The sequence below is a fragment of the Cervus canadensis genome, chromosome X, assembly GCF_019320065.1.
Source record: "Cervus canadensis isolate Bull #8, Minnesota chromosome X, ASM1932006v1, whole genome shotgun sequence".
Classification (NCBI taxonomy): Eukaryota; Metazoa; Chordata; class Mammalia; order Artiodactyla; family Cervidae; genus Cervus; species Cervus canadensis.
The window spans coordinates 143893159-143910130 of NC_057419.1; the positions used below are offsets into that span (position 1 = coordinate 143893159).

Below are 16972 nucleotides of genomic sequence, written 5' to 3' on the forward strand. Positions count from 1 at the left end.
AATTCATTTGAATCAGTTCTAATGAGATGGATGAAACTGGAGCCCATTATACAGAGTGAAGTAAGCCAGAAATACAAAGACCAATACAGTATACTAATGCATATATATGGAATTTAGAAAGATGGTAATGATAACCCTATATGCAAAACAGAAAAAGAGACACAGATGTACAGAACAGAATTTTGGACTCTGTGGGAGAAGGCGAGGGTGGGATGTTTTGAGAGAACAGCATCGAAACATGTATATTATCTTGGGTGAAACAGATCACCAGCCCAGGTGGGATGCATGAGACAAGTGCTCCGGCCTGGTGCACTGGGAAGACCCAGAGGGATCGGGTAGAGAGTGAGGTGTGAGGGGGGATCGGGATGGGGAATACATGTAAATCCATGGCTGATTCATGTCAATGTATGACAAAAACCACTACAATATTGTAAAGCCTCCAACTAATAAAAATAAATGGAAAAAAACAAACATAAAAAGAAGTAGGGGCTCTCTGAGCCTTTGTCCTAAAGAAGGCACTGTGAAAAGTCATTTCTCATTTTTTTTTTCTCCTATGACAATATATAAATCTTTATGAAGGAAGCAAGTATCTCTCTGTTATACCATGAGACAAACTTTTGAGATGAGATGGTTCCTTAATATTAACTGGCAATCTTTCAAAGAGAGAATAGCATTGAAACATATACATTACCCATATGTAAAATAGATAGCCAGTGGGAGTTTGATGTATGATGCAGGGCACTCAAAGCCTGTCCTCGGCATGACAACCTGGAGGGATGGGGTTGGGAGGGAGGTGGGAGGGGGGTTCAGGAGGGAGGGGACACATGTATGTCTATGGCTGATTCATACTAATGTATGGCAAATCCATCACAGTATTGTAATTACCCTCCAATTAAAATAAATAAAAAAATTTTTTAAAAACTAAAACGAAAAAAAATTCCTCCTTGGATCCCTCATCCCAATGCAGCCATAAGCCTTCTCCATCCTGCCCTGTCCCAACTCCTTGTCCACTTTCCCGTCCTTTGTCTGTCCCTCCCTCTTTAAAATCAATGTTCCAGAAAGTCTTCTACATCCACTGTTAAGATTCTTTGGATCCCACTGGCTAGTCATATCACTGCACTGTGGCTTCTGTCCCCATGATTGCAATAAACATGCTCACACAAGCAATGTTTTTATCACTAGGCCCCGATATTTTGTGTAAGTAAATATATTATCATACTGAGTATTGCTTTTAATGATGCCTAAAATACACATGTTTGAGCAGACTGCTCCTGTCACTTAACATCAAATCTTTGGCAGTTTCCCACACTCTGGAGCATGAGTGCTGGGTACAAACCCAAGCTGTCCTGCTCCCTAATTGTGCAGTGCTGGGCCAAGTCTTTATGTCCCTGTCACTCGGTGTTTCTTCTATAAAATGGGGATGAGCACAGCAATAGTATCTACCTCATAAGGTGCTACAAGGACTGATGGAGATGATACATAAAAAAGTACTTAGCACATTAGTAAGTTTTAGCCATATTTCTTCCTTCTTATATGTCTTTATTGGCAATACTATCCCCACTGGCATAAAAAATAGGATATAGGCTGATGGTTCATTCTTAACAGTCTCCTAGGACCACCTTGGGGCTTCCCTGATGGCTCAACTGAATCTGCCTGCAATGCAGGAGACTCAGGTTCAATCCTTGGATCAGGAAAATCCCCTGGGAGAAGGGAATGGTTACCCACTCCAGTATTCTTGCCTGGAAAATCCTTATGGACAGAGGATACAGTCCATGGGTTGCCAAGAGTCGGACATGACTGGGTCACCTTAACAAATTATTGAGCTTCGTGGCTTAAAATGTCAGAAACTTCAGAGACAAGCTCTCATAGTTCTAGAGACCAGAAGTCTGAGATCAAGGTGTCAGCAGGGCCAGATTCCTGCCAAAGGCTCTAGGGAAGCATCCATCCTTACATCTGCTAGTGTCCAGTGGCTTCTGGAGCCCCTTGGTTTGTGGCAGCACAGCTGCCATCTCTGCCTCTCAATATCTCTTCACATGACTTTCTTCCCTGTGTGTGTGAAATCTCCCCTCCTTTCTCCTATAAGAACACTAGCCTTTGTCGATTTCACCTCAGTATCCTTAACTGGGGCTTCCCTGGTGGCTCAGAGGTAAAGCCTCTGCCTGCAATGCAGGAGACCTGGGTTTGATCCCTGGGTCAGGAAGATCCCCTGGAGAAGGAAATGGCAACCCACTCCAGTACTCTTGCCTGGAAAGTTCCATGGGCTACAATCCACGGGGTCGCAAAGAGTTGAACATGACTGAGCCACTTCACTTTTCACTTTCAATCCTTAACTGAATCAAATCTCTCAAGATTATTTCTTATTAAGGTCACATTAACTTGTATGAGGGTGTTAAGCTTGGACACATCTTTTTGGGGGACCCACTTAACCAACTTCAATGAGGTATGCAGGTTCCCAAAGTACATGTAGATGAGATCTTATCCATTGTAGATAAATATACAAATATACACAAAATGGGGGCTCCCCTGGTGGCTCAGTTGCTAAAGAATCTGCCTGCAGTGCAGGAGACCTGGGTTCAACCCTGGGTCAGGAAGATCCCCTGGAGAAGGGAATGGAAACCCACTCCAGTATTCTTGCCTGGAGAATTCCATAGACAGAGGAGCCTGGTAGGCTACTGTCCATGGGATCTCATAGTCAGACACAACTGAGCAACTAACTCTAAACACACAAATATATAAATATCTATGGGGAATTCCCTGCTGTCCAGTGGCTAAGACTCCATGCTGCCAATACAGGGTGCCCAGATTTCACCCCTGGTCAGGGAACTAGATCGCACATGCCACAACTAAGAGTTCCCATGCCAGAACTAAAGGTCCCACATGCTGCAATGAAGATCAAAGATCCCATGTATTGCAACTAAGACCCAGTGCAGCCAAATAAATAGCAAACTATTAAAATTAAATAACTATCGATTGTTAGGTTGTTAAAAAGATTAACATCTGCATTAGAAAATTCTGGAGGAATATAATATAGAGGAAAATACAGTTTAATTGGGTGGTACATTTTGGGGTAATGCTTTTTCCCCCTCTTTTCTATGTCATCCATCTTTATCTAAAATGAATACCAATTGCGTTTGTACCTATATAAAAACAAAACAAAATGGGAGGGAAGCAAGAGGGTTCCTAGCCCAAACATAGGAAAGCCTTTGGAATGGGAAAGCCCTAGAAGCACAGGAAGGGAGATGAGATATCGGGGAACCTTTCTAGATTATAACAGGACACATTCCACCCAATTCCAAGCTATAGTGGCCACTATCACTATTTTAAATTCCTGTGTATTGAAGTGGGAAAAACAACTGTACATCAGTTTGGTTGATTATGCTTTGCAGGTCTTATCAGATGAGGAGTAGTGTGCACTGGTTAGATGTGGGTCTCAGCAGCCACCCAGAATCTGTTCACATCTTAGTCTTGTGACTGGCGAGCCCTGCCCTCACTCTGTCTCACTTCCTTGATGTTTAAATTCGGGCAACAGTAACTCCTCCTCATGGGTTGTGGTGAGGACTAAATGAGCAAGTACAGGTTTAGCACTTACAGTAGCATAGGCAGAGGGGAAATCAGCAATAATATTAAATATTCTTATCACTATTATGATATACAAATTGACTATTAATGCTACCACTGCCATTTTTATTATTATGTGCATTTGTACTGATTGGCATAGACTAACCTTCACAGTATATTTATAGTAAAAGTATTTTATAGTTTTCATTTGTATTCATTTTATATTTTACTTGGAGGATAATTGTTTTACAATGTTGTGCTGGTTTCTGCTGTACAACAACGTGAATCAGCTATAATTATACATATATCCTCTCCTTCTTGAGCCTCCCTCCGACCCATCTCACCCTTCTAGGTCCTCACAGAGCACCAGGCTGGGCTCTCTGTGTTATATAGGAGCTTCCCACTAGTTATCTGGCTTACACCTGATAGTATACATATATATGTCAATGCTACTTTCTCAATTCATCCTACCCTCTTCTCTCCCATATTATTTTTAAAACTCCACATATAATCGGTATGATCTAATATTTGTCTTTCTCTGAGTTATTTCACATACTGTAAATGAACTGTACTTAAGTTAAAAAACAAAAATTTCAAAAAATGTATTCAAATGATAACAGTGCTTATCCACTGTAAGAGTCTCTAATTTTTTTTCCTCTCCTATATTTCCCATTTTTAATTTATAACAAAAGGGTCTTGGTTTTTTGGTAGTGAAAAAAATAGTATTTTTAGCCCTTCCCAAAGGAAACTGGTCAGCAGCAAAATGAGGAACATCCCTAAGCCAAGGGAATGAGATAACAGCATGGTCCAAGGTGAATGAATCTACCACATGACAGTCCCAACTGGGCAATTTCAGGGACAAGACAGAGGCTTAGGGGAGGGGCAAGCCTGTCTCTCAAATAAGCCTTCCAGTCAGCATTCAGATGATCTTGCCAATTCCTAGAATTTTAGTGAAGTCAAGAGATGAAAGCAAGTTTCACAACATGCTTCTTTCTGTCCCCTCCAAATAAAGCCCCCTGAACTGAAACCAGGTTCACTGGTTTAATCACACAGTTAGCCAAGTTCAACTTGCAGCTTCTCCCTCAGGAGGAAAAGGCAAGAGTGATTCACCTCTCTTCTTTTGCTCCAGGAAAATGTCTAGTAGACTCATTATCACACTTGGTTCTTCTCTACTGGATCTTGTTTCTGAGGCTCAGAGTCCATACCTTCTCTAATGTTCCACTGTAAGGAAGGAAGAGTAAGGAGATAAACACATGGAATAGAGAGGAAAATGAGAGGAAGGGAAAGCACAAGAAACACAGGGGAAAGGGCTCAGGATCTGCTTGCCTGCCCCCTCTCATTTCCCTGGAAGCAGTGCAATGATGCTTTTCCTCTTCCCCAGCTCCATCACACAGCCCCCTCCACACACAGCAGTGACACTGAGGCTCTCACATCATGGACATGTGCCCTTATCCCTGCTTATGTTATATGTCTAAGTATTCTCTCCAGTAGACATGCTATTATAGAAATGTCAGAGGCATCACGTTGACAGAATCAAGGAGGTAATGTTGGAATGGGAACTAACATTGCTGAAAGGTTACTAGATGCCATACCATGTTGGTTATCTTCATTTCCTCTTCATATGCTCAAAGTAATGCCTTGAAATGGACATCATCACTTCCTTTCCACAGACTGGCATATACTCAGGCTCAGAGAGCAAAGCACATGTTCAGAGAATCCTAGGAAGGCACAAAATGGACAGAGAGGCAACTTTGTAGAGCTGGCACACCAATTCTGTGACAGTTTGATCATAAAAATAAATAATTCTGTCAGATGGAAAACCTTTGAAAAAATAAGAATCTATGAGTCTTACTAATAAAAGAAATATATGAATAAATAAATAAATGATAGGGGAGAAGGGAAAGCTCAACCCAACATCTGAATGTCAATTAACATCAATAAATCTAGAAGAAATGACAAAATTATAAAAGCAGCACTTAACAACTAACATAGTCATAACAGATTCAGATAAGAATCACAAATGGATTTCAGTCTGTAATAAATCCCACAGCAATCACTGAGTCACCATGGTAACCATGCTGACCAAGGAAATCTGTGATAAAACAAATAGCAACGATCTTGATACATTTCCTAATATGTGCTAGGAACTGAGCAGGACTGACATAACACACAGGAATTAACCTCAAATATTCCTGACACAAATATTCCTTATAACTTCACCAATACACACAAACACACACACACATCCCCACCTACATACATGGATACCCACATTCATAATGCTCTCTCCCACTTTTTCTTACCACCCAAGAACCCAGGAATTCATCAAGGTAGATTTGTTTGAGGATAATGAAGATAACTCCACAATTCAATCCTAACCACACAAACGTTAAAGCTATAAAACTATTTCATTTCAGTGAATGATTTTCTGGAGATAACCTGTAGAAATGTCTGTATGATATTTTTGTCCTTTGTTTTGGTATATTGCCAATGACATCTAAAAGCTGATATGAGCATCTAGGCAAATGAATACTGTGATGGTAATTTTATGTATCAACTTGCTGGGACCACAATGCCCAGATATTTGATCAAACATTATTCTAGATGTTTCTGTGAGAGTGTTTTTGAATGAGAATCACATTTAAATAGGTACAATTTGGGTAAAGCACTTAGCCCTCCATAATGTGGATGGGCCTCATCCAATCAGTTGAAGGCATGGATAGACCAAAAGGCTGACCTTCTCTGAACAAGAAGGAATTCTGCCAGGAGACTGCCTTTGAACTTCACCTACAACATAGGCTCTTTGTGACTTGCCAGAGGGTGCCTTCAGACTCCAACTATAACTCTCTCCTGAGCCTCCAGTCTGTTTGCCTCCTACATTAGACTTTGGACTCACCAAGCCTATTCAATCTCATTAGTCAGTTCCTCAAAATACATCCTATTGTTTTTGTCTCTCTGGGAACCTAAATAATACACATATTAAGCATCAAGAGTCTTTTCTATTCTATTCTGTGGTGCTTTCTACCCAAAAGATTTCCCAGAAACATCTGGTTACTGACAGTTCAGTGAAAATATATCTGGGATTTGTATCAAATAAACAGTGCCATTCATGGAAGCAATTTAAATATCCATCAATGAAAAAAAAAAGAAAAAAAATAAACATCCATCAACGGATGAATGGATAAAGATGGTGTGCTACATATATACAATGGAATATTACTCAGCCATGTAAAGTAACAAAGTTGAATCATTTGTAGAGATGTAGATAGAACTACAGTTTGTCATACAGAGTCAAGTAATTTAGAAAAAGAAAATCAAATACGGTACATTAAAGTATACATGTAGAATCAAGAAAAATGGTACCAATGAACCTATTTGCAGGGCATGAACAGACATGCATAGAGAATGAAAATGTGGATATGGGGAGGGGGAAACAGGGGTGGGATGAATTGTGAGATTGGGACTGACATATACACATTACCATGTGTAAAACAGATAGCTAGTAGGAACCTGCTGTATAGCACACAGAGCTCAGCTTGGTGATTTGTGGTGGCCCAGATGTATGTGGGGGAGATCCAAGAAGGAGATATATGGATAACTGATACACTTCTTTCTACAGCAGAAACTAACACATTATAAAGCACTATTATCCCAATTTTTAAAAATGCCATCAATAATAGCATCATAAAGTATGAATATATAGAGATAATCTATGTAGCACACCTATGTCCACAGATGTGTATGACCTGTAATCTGAATCTGCAGAACCTTGCTGAGAGAAATTAAAGAAGCCCTAATAAACAGACTGACTACAACAGTCCTGAGAGCCACAGAGTGTTGGCATAAGTCCTTTTGAAAGGACATCACCATTATCCCAATCACCCCTACCATAGTTGGGCCTCAGGCCAAACTACAGGAAGGGAACACAGCCCATCAACAGAAAGTTGGATTAAGGATTTACTGCACATGGCCCCACCTACCAAAGCAAGACCCAGTTTTCCCCACAGCCAGTCCTCCCATCAGGAAGCTTCCACAAGCCTCTTATCCTCATCCATCAGGGGGCAGATAGAATGAAAACCACAGTCACAGAAAACTAACCAAACTAATCACATGGATCACAGTCTTGTCTAACTCAATGAAACTATGAGCCATCTAAGACAGATGGGTCATGGTGGAAAGTTCTGACAAAATGTGATCCACTGGAGAAGGGAATGCAAACCACTTCAGTATTCTTGCCTTGAGAATCCCATGAACACTATGAAAAGGCAAAAAGATATGACACTGAAAGATGAACTCCCCAATTTCATGAGTTCCATTTTCATAATGGAAATCTTATTTGGTACAAGAAGGCAAAGTAAAAAGAACAGAAATAAAAGACATACAAATTGTAATGTAAAAAAATTTCTTTCATTTTTGTGGATGACATTATCGTCTATGAAGAAAATCCCAAGAAACGTATATTGCAAAAGAAAAAATAAAACCAAAACAACTGGACATGCATAACTAAAAAAATGGACTCTAACACATACCTCACAACTTATAGAAAAAAATAACTCAAAGTGTAGTATACTTAAATATTAGTTTATATTTAAACATATTTAAATATATTAAAAATAAAAGTAAAGCATGCCGTAAATCATGAAATGTAGATCTAAGACCTAAGAAAATAAAGATTAACTCCCCAGGTCAGCAGGTGTCCAATATACTACTGGAGAAGAGCAGAGAAATAGTTCCAGAAGGAAAGAAGAGCATGAGACAAAGTGGAAACAATGCACAGTTGTGGATGTATCTGGTTGTGAAAGTTAAGACAAGAGCTCACCCAGAAGTCTCCATATCTACACTGAAACCAAGTTCCACTCAAGAGTCAACAAGTTCCATTGCAAGATGCACCATGCTAATTCTCCAGCAAAACAGGAACATAACACTGAACATTAAAAGATTGGCTGCCCAAAGCTATGCCCAGCCCATAGAAACCCCAAAACTCACTCCTGGACTCTTCATTGCACTCCAGAGAGAAAAGATCCAGCTCTACCCACCAGAACACAGAACACAACTTCCCGAAACCAGGAAACTTTGACAAGCCACCGGTCCAACCCCACCCACAGATAGCAGTCTCCACAATTAATAGGACCTTGAACTTCCAGCCTGCAGAAAGGGCACCCCAAACACAGCAATTTAAACAAAATGAAAAGGCAGAGAAATATTCAGCAGGTGAAGGAACATGATTAAAAAAAACCACCAAACCAAACCAAAGAGGAGGAGATAGGGAGTCTACCTGAAAAAGAATTCAGAATGACAGTAAAGATGATTCAAAATCTTGAAAACAAAATGGAGTTACGGAAAAATAGACTAGAGACAAGGGTTGAGAAGATAGAAGAAATGTTTAACAAACACCTAGAAGGAAAAAAGAAGAGTCAATCAATAATACACAATGCAATAACTGAGATTTAAAGTACTCTGGAGGAAACCAGCAGTAGAATAACTGAGGTAGAAGAGAGGATAAGTGAGGTGGAAGACAGAATGGTAGAAATAAATGAAGCAGAGAGGAAAAAAGAAAAAAAGAATTAAAAGACATGAGGACAACCTCAGACACCTCTGGGACAACATTAAATGCCCCAACATTCAAATCATAGGCATCCCATAAGAAGAAGATGAAAAGAAAGGGCATGAGAAAATATTTGAGGAGATAATAGTTGAAAACTTCCCTAAAATGGGGAAGGAAATAGCTACCCAAGTCCGAGAAACCCAGAGAGTCCCAAACAGGATAAACCCAAGGTGAAACACCCCAAGACACATATTAATCAAACTAACAAAGATCAAACACAAACAGCAAATATTAAAACCAGTAAGGGAAAAGCAACAAATAACACACAAGGGGATCCCCATAAGGATAACAGCTAATCTTTCAACAGTAACTCTTCAGGCCAGAAGAAAATGGCAGGACATACTTAAGTGATGAAAGAGAAAAACCTACAACCAAGATTCCTCTACCCAGCAACTATCCTATTCAAATATGAAGGAGAAATAAAAAACTTTACAGACAAGCAAAAGCTGAGAGAATTCAGCACCACCAAACCAGCTCTTCAACAAATGCTAAAGGATGTTCTCTAGACAGGAAACACAGAAAAGGTTTATAAAAACGAACTCAAACAATAAAGTAAATGGTAATGGGATCATACTTATCAATAATTACCTTAAATGTAACTGGGTTAAATGCTCCAATCAAAAGACAAAGACTGGCCAAATGGATACAAAAACAAGACCCCTATGTATATTGCCTACAAGAGACCCACCTGAAACCTAGGGACACATACAGACTGAAAGTGAAGGGCTGGAAAAACATATTTCATGCAAATGGAGACCAAAATAAAGCAGGAGTAGCAACACTCATATCAGATAAAATAGACTTTAAAATGAAGACCGTAATAAGAGACAAAGAAGGACACTACATAATGACCAAAGGATCAATTGAAGAAATATAACAATTATAAATATATATGCAGCCAACATAGGAGCACCTTAATATGTAAGTCAAATGCTCACAAATATGAAAGGGAAAATTAACAGTAACACAATGATAGCAGGGGACTTGAATACCCAACTCACACTGACGGATAGATCACCCGGCCAGAAAACTAGCAAGGTAACACAAGCTTTAAATGATACAATGGACCAGTTAGACCTAATTGATATCTACAGGGCATTTCACCCAAAAACAATGGATTTCACGATTTTCTTAAGTGTACATGGAACATTCTCCAGGACAGATCACACCCTGGGCCATAAATCTATCCTTGGCAAATTTTTAAAACTTGAAATCATTTCAAGCATCTTTTCTGATAACAATGAGGTAACATTAGATGTCAACTACAGGAAAAACACTATAAAAAACACAAATATATGGAGGGTAAATAACACCCTCCTGAATAACCAACAGATATTGGAAGAAACCAAAAAGGAAATCAAAATAAGCATTGAAACAAGTGAAAAGGAAAACACGACAATCCAAAACCTATGGGATTCAGTAAAAGCAGTGCTAAGAGGGAGATTCATAGCTAACAAGCCTACCTCAAGAAACAAGAGAAACATCAAATGAACAACCTAAATTTACACCTAAAGCAATGAGAAAAAGAAGAGTAGAAGAACCCCAAGGTTAGTAGAAGGAAAGAAATCATAAATATGAGAGCAGAAATGAATGAAAAAGAAATGAAAGAGACTAGAGCAAAGATCAACAAAACTAAAGGGTGGTTCTTTGAGAAGATAAATAAAATAAAATAAAATAAAACCAGACTCATCAAGAAAAAAAGGGGAGAAGAAGCAAATCAAGAAAATTAGAAATCAAAATGGAGAAATCACAACAGAAAACCCAGAAAAACAAAAGATCTTAAGAGAATACTATGAGTAAATTATATGCCAATAAAATGGACAACTTGGAAGAAATGGACAAATTCTTAGAAAAGTGTACCCTTTCAATACTGAACCAGGAAGAAACAGAAAACCTTAACAGACCCATCACAAGCACAGAAATCAAAACTGTAATAAAAAATCTTCCAACAAACAAAAGCCCAGGGCCAGATGGCTTCACAGGTGAATTCTACCAAAATTTTAGAGAAGAGCTAACACCTATGCTACTCAAACTCTTCCAGAAAATTGCAGAGGAAGGTAAACTTCTATTAGGCCATCATCACCCTAATATCACAACCAGACAAATGTGCCACCAAAAAAAAAAAAGAAAAAAAAAAACTACTGGGCAATATCACTGATGAATATAGATGCAAAAGTCCTCGACAAAATTCTAGCAAACAGAATCCAACAACATATTACAAAAACCATATATCATGACCAAGTGGGCTTTATCCCAGGGATGCAAAGATTCTTCCCTATTCACAAATCAATCAATGTGATACACCATATTAATAAATTGAAAGATACTCGCCAGAAAGCAGGCACAGAAAGAACATACCTCAACATAATAAAAGCCATATATGACAAACCCACAGCAAATATTCTCAATGGCAAAAAATTGAAAGCATTTCCTCTAAAATCAGGGGAGAGACAAAGGTGCCAACTCTCACCACTACTGTTCAACACGGTTTTGGAAATCCTAGCCACAGCAGTCAGAGAAGAAAAAGAAATAAAAGGAATACAGATTGAAAAAGAAGTAAAATTCTCACTGTTTGCAGATGACATGATCTTCTACATAGAAAACCCTAAAGATACCACCAGAAAATTACTAGAGCTAATCAATGAATATAGTAAATTTGAAGGATATAAAATTAATACACAAAAATCCTTTGCATTTCTATACACTAACAATGAAAAACAGAAAGAGAAATTAAGGAAACAATTCCATTCACCATTGCAATGAAACGAATAAAACACTTTGGAATAAATTTACCTAAAAAAACAAAAGAGCTATATGTAGAAAAATATAAAACACTGATGAAAAAAATCAAAGATGACACAAATAGATGTAAAAATATACCATATTCATGCATTAAAAACTCAATAAAGTTAAAATGAGTATATTACCCAAAGCAATCTATAGATTGAATGCAATCCCTATCAAGCTACCAATGGTATTCTTCACAGAACTAGAACAAATAATTTCACAATTCATATGGAAACATAACAAAACTTGAATAGCTGAAGGATTCTTGAGAAAGAAGAATCGAACTAGAGTAATCAACCTTCCTGACTTCAGACTATACTACAAAGCTACAGTCATCAAGAGAGTATGGTGACAGCACAAAGAGAGAAATATAGATCAATAGAACACTATAGAAAGCTCAGAGAGAAACCCATGCACCTATGAACACCTAATATTTAACAAATGAAGCGCAAATATACAATGGAGAAAAGACAATCTCTTTAACAAGCGGTGCTGGGAGAACTGGTCAACCATGTATAAAAGACTGAAATTAGAACACTATCTAACACCATTTCAAAAGGTTCTAAACTAGAACACTTTCTTTTTTCTTTTTCTTTTTTTTTTTTTTTGACTATAGGAAATCTACTTTATTTTTTTTTTTAGTCTGAAATTTTTTCCTTTATTTTTTATTAGTTGGAGGTTAATTACTTTACAATATTGTAGTGGTTTTTGCCATACATTGACATGAATCAGCCATGGATGTACATGTGTTCCCCATCCAGAACCCCCCTCCCACCTCTCTCCCCACTAGAATACCCTCTAACACACTTTCTATCACCTTTGTAAATTCAGACTTAAACTGAAGTAGAGAAAACCACTAGACCATTCAGGTATGGCCTAAATCAAATCCCTTACCATTATACAGTTCAGTCAGTCAGTCGTGTTGGACTCTCTGACTCCATGGACTGCAGCACGCCAGGCCTCCCTGTCCATCAAAAACTCGTGGAGTTTACTCAAACTCATGTCCATTGAGTCAGTGATGCCATCCAACCATCTCATCCTCTGTTGTCCCCTTCTCCTCCCGCCTTCAATCTTTCCCAGCATCAGGGTCTTTTCAAATGAGGTGGCTAAAGTATTGGAGTTTCAGCTTCAGCTTCAGTCCTTCCAATGAATATTCAGGACTGATTTCCTGTAGGATGGACTGGTTGGATCTCCTTGCTGTCCAAGGGACTCTCAAGAGTCTTCACCAACACCACAGTTCAAAAGCATCAATTCTTCGGCACTCAGCTTTCTTTATAGTCCAACTCTTACATCCATACATGACTACTGGAAAAACCATATCTTTGACTAGATGGACCTTTGTCAGCAAAGTAATATCTCTGCTTTTTAATATGCTGTCTAGGTTGCTCATAACTTTTCTTCCAAGGAGCAAGCATCTTTTAATTTCATGGCTGCAGTCACCACCTGCAGTGACTTTGGAGCCCCCCAAAATTAAACCTGGCATTATTTCTACTGTTTCCCAATCTATTTGCCATGAAGTGATGGGACCAGATGCCATGATCTTAGTTGAGTTTTAAACCAACCTTTTCACTCTCTTTCACTTTCATCAAAAGGCTCTTTAGTTCTTCGCTTTCTGCCATAAGTGTAGTGTTATCTGCATATCTGAGGTTATTGATATAACTCCTGGCAACCTTGATTCCAGCTTGTGCTTCATCCAGCCCAGCATTTCTCATGATGTACTCTGCATATAAGTTCAGTAAGCAGGGTGACAATATACAGCCTTGACATACTCCTTTTCTGATTTGGAACCAGTCTGTTGTTCCATTTCTAGTCCTAACTATTGCTTTTTGACCTGCATACAGATTTTGCAGGAGGCAGGTAAGGTGGTCTGGTATTCTCATCTCTTTATGAATTTTCCAGTTTGTAGTGATCCACACCCTCAAAGGCTTTGGCATAGTCAAAAAAAGCAGTGGAAGTGAAAAATAGATTAAAGGGATTAGATCTGATAGACAGAGTGCCTGAAGAACTATGGATGGAGGTTCGTGACATTATACAGGAGGCAATGATCAAGACCATCCCCAAGAATAAGAAATGCAAAAAGGCAAAATCATTGTCTGAGGAGGCCTTACGAATAGTTGAGAAAAGAAGAGAAGTGAAAGGCAAAGGAGAAAAGGAAAGATATTCCCATTTGAATGCAAAGTTCCAAAGAATACCAAGACAAGATAAGGTAGCCTTCCTCAGTGATCAATGCAAAGAAATAGAGGAAAACAATAGAATGTGAGAGACTTGAGATATCTTCAAGAAAATTAGAGATACCAAGGGAACATTTCATGCAAAGATGGGCACAATAAAGGATAGAAATGGCATGGACCTAACAGAAGCAGATGATATTAAGAAGAGGTGGCAAGAATATGCAGAAGAACTATACAAAAAAGATCTTCATGGCCCAGATAATCATGATGGTGTAATCACTCACCTAGAGCCAGACATCCTGGAATGTGAAGTCAAGTGGGCCTTAGGAAGCATCACTACAAACAAAGCTAGTGGAGGTGATGGAATTTCAGTTGAGCTATTTCATATTCTAAAAGATGATGCTGTTAAAGTGTTGCACTCAATATGCCAGCAAATTGGGAAAACATAGCAGTGGCTACAGGACTGGAAAGGGTCAGTTCACTGCAATCCCAAAGAAAGGCAATGCCAAAGAATGTTCAAACTACCACACAGTTGCACTCATCTCACATGCTAGCAAAGTAATGCTCAAAATTCTCCAAGCCAGCCTTGAACAGTACATGAACTGTGAACTTCCAGATGTTCAAGCTGGAATTAGAAAAGGCAGAAGAACCAGAGATCAAATTGTTAACATCCGTTGGATCATAGAAAAAGCAAGAGTTCCAGAAAAACATCAACTTCTGCTTTATTGACTACACCAAAGCCTTCGACTGTGTGGATCACAACAAACTATGGAAAATTCTTAAAGAGATGGGAATACCAGACCACCTGACCTGCTTCCTGAGAAACCTGTATACAAGTCAAGAAGTAACAGTTAGAACTGGACATGGAACAACAGACTGTTTCCAAATCAGGAAAGGAGAACATCAAGGTTGTATATTGTCACCCTGCTTATTTAATATATACGCAGAGTGCAAATTATGCGAAATGCCTGGCTGGATGAAGCACAAGCTGGAATCAAGATTGCCGGGAAAAATATCAATAACCTCAGAGATTCAGATGACACCACCCTTATGGCAGAAAGTGAAGAGGAACTGAAGAGCCTACTGATGAAAGTGAGAGAGGAGAGTGAAAAAGCTGGCTTAAAACTCAACACTCAAAAAATGAAGATCATGGCATCTGGTCCCACCACTTCATGGCAAATAGATGGGTAAACAATGGAAACAGTGACAAACTATTTTCTTGGGCTCCAAAATCACTGTAGATGGTGACTGCAGCCATGAAATCAAAAGACACTTGCTCCTTGGAAGAAAATCTATGACCAAACTAGACAGAGACGTTACTTTGCCGACAAATGTCCATGTAGTCAAAGCTATGGTTTTCCCAGTAGTCTTATATGGATATGAGAGTTGGACTATGAAGAAAACTGAGTGCCAAAGAATTGATGCTTTTGATCTGTGGTGTTGGAGAAAACTCTTGAGAGTCCCTTGGACTGCAAGGAGATCAAACCAGTCAATCCTACAGGAAATCAGTCCTGAATATTCATTGGAAGGACTGTTGCTGAAACTCCAATACTTTGGCCACCTGATGCAAAGAACTGACTCATTGGAAAAGACCCTGATGCTGGGAAAGATTGAAGGCAGGAGGAGAAGGGGACAACAGAGGATGAGATGGTTAAATGGCATCACTGACTTGAAGGACATGAGTTTGAGCATGTTCCAGGAGCTGGTGATGAACATGGAAGCCTGGCGTGCTGTAGTCCATGGGGTCGCAAAGAGTTAGACAGGACTAAGCGACTGAACTGAACTAACAAAACATTAACTCTAAAGAGGAAATAAGAGGAAAATATGAGAAAAGTCAGTGGTTGCTCTGAGGTGACATGGCTCCAGCAAATTAACTTTGTACTTTTAAGAAGCGAAAAAATATTTTTTTAATCCCTGTTTGTACCGCTCATCCCCATACAATCACAGGCCTTCTTTCTCTCTCTTTTCTCCTTTCTCCCCCACCCTTCAACATCAAAGTTCCAGAAAGCATTTTTGCATTTGGTTTTTAATATGTTTCTCTTCCTACCGACCCCTTACCTTACCGCACTATAGTTTTTGTCCCCATAATTGCAATGAATGTGCTCTCACCAAGGTCACAAGTCTCCTTTTTGTCTCTAGGTTCAGATATTTTGTATAAATACATTAACATCTTGAAAGTTCTTTTAATAACCATATAAAATATGCATGTTTGTACACATTGCTCCTATTGCTTAATATCAAATCTTCAACAGTTTCCCAGGCTCTGGAGCAGGAGGTGCTGGGTTCAAACCCAAGATGACCTGCTGCCTAACTGTGCAGTCCTGGGCCAAATCCTTATTTTCCTGTTACACAGTTTTTTAATCTATAAAATGAGTATAAGCAATTGTATCTACCTCAAAGAGGTGCTATAAGCACTGAAGAACTGATATATGAATAGGACTTGGCATATGATACATAAAAAGGACTTGGCACAAATACAATTTTAGCCAATTTTGTATTTTGTTTTCTCTATCTTTATTGATACTACTATCCTGGCGGTTGTGAAAAATAGGGTTTACACTGATTTTTATTCATATTCAGTGACATTTGAGGGATGTTTTTACTGAGTGTATTAGTTTCCTAATACTACCATTTCTTTGTATCACTCATTCATACACTAATCAGTAAATATATATTGAGCTTGAAACCTATACTATTCCATTAGCGCTTACTCACTAAATCTGAACTGGAAATAAGAGGAAAATATGGGGAAAGTCAATGGTTAAATCTGAGATGACATGGCTCCTGCACATTAACTTTATACTTTTCTGAACTGGCAATAAAAAAGAAAACATGAAATTCATGGCTTAAA

At 38.8% G+C, this 16972-nt stretch overlaps 1 long non-coding RNA gene across 3 annotated transcripts in view; it reads right to left on the reverse strand.

The window, feature by feature from the left end:
* LOC122435818 overlaps positions 1-5533 on the reverse strand; it is a 15941-nt gene extending 10408 nt beyond the window's left edge. For all 3 annotated transcript variants that reach the window (XR_006267709.1, XR_006267707.1, XR_006267708.1), the window contains exons 1-2: positions 5151-5533; positions 4669-4779 (exon numbers count right to left, since the gene is read on the reverse strand). This is a non-coding gene — a long non-coding RNA (uncharacterized LOC122435818). The remainder of the gene's footprint in view (positions 1-4668; positions 4780-5150) is intronic.
* Between the last annotated feature and the right edge of the window lie 11439 nt (positions 5534-16972).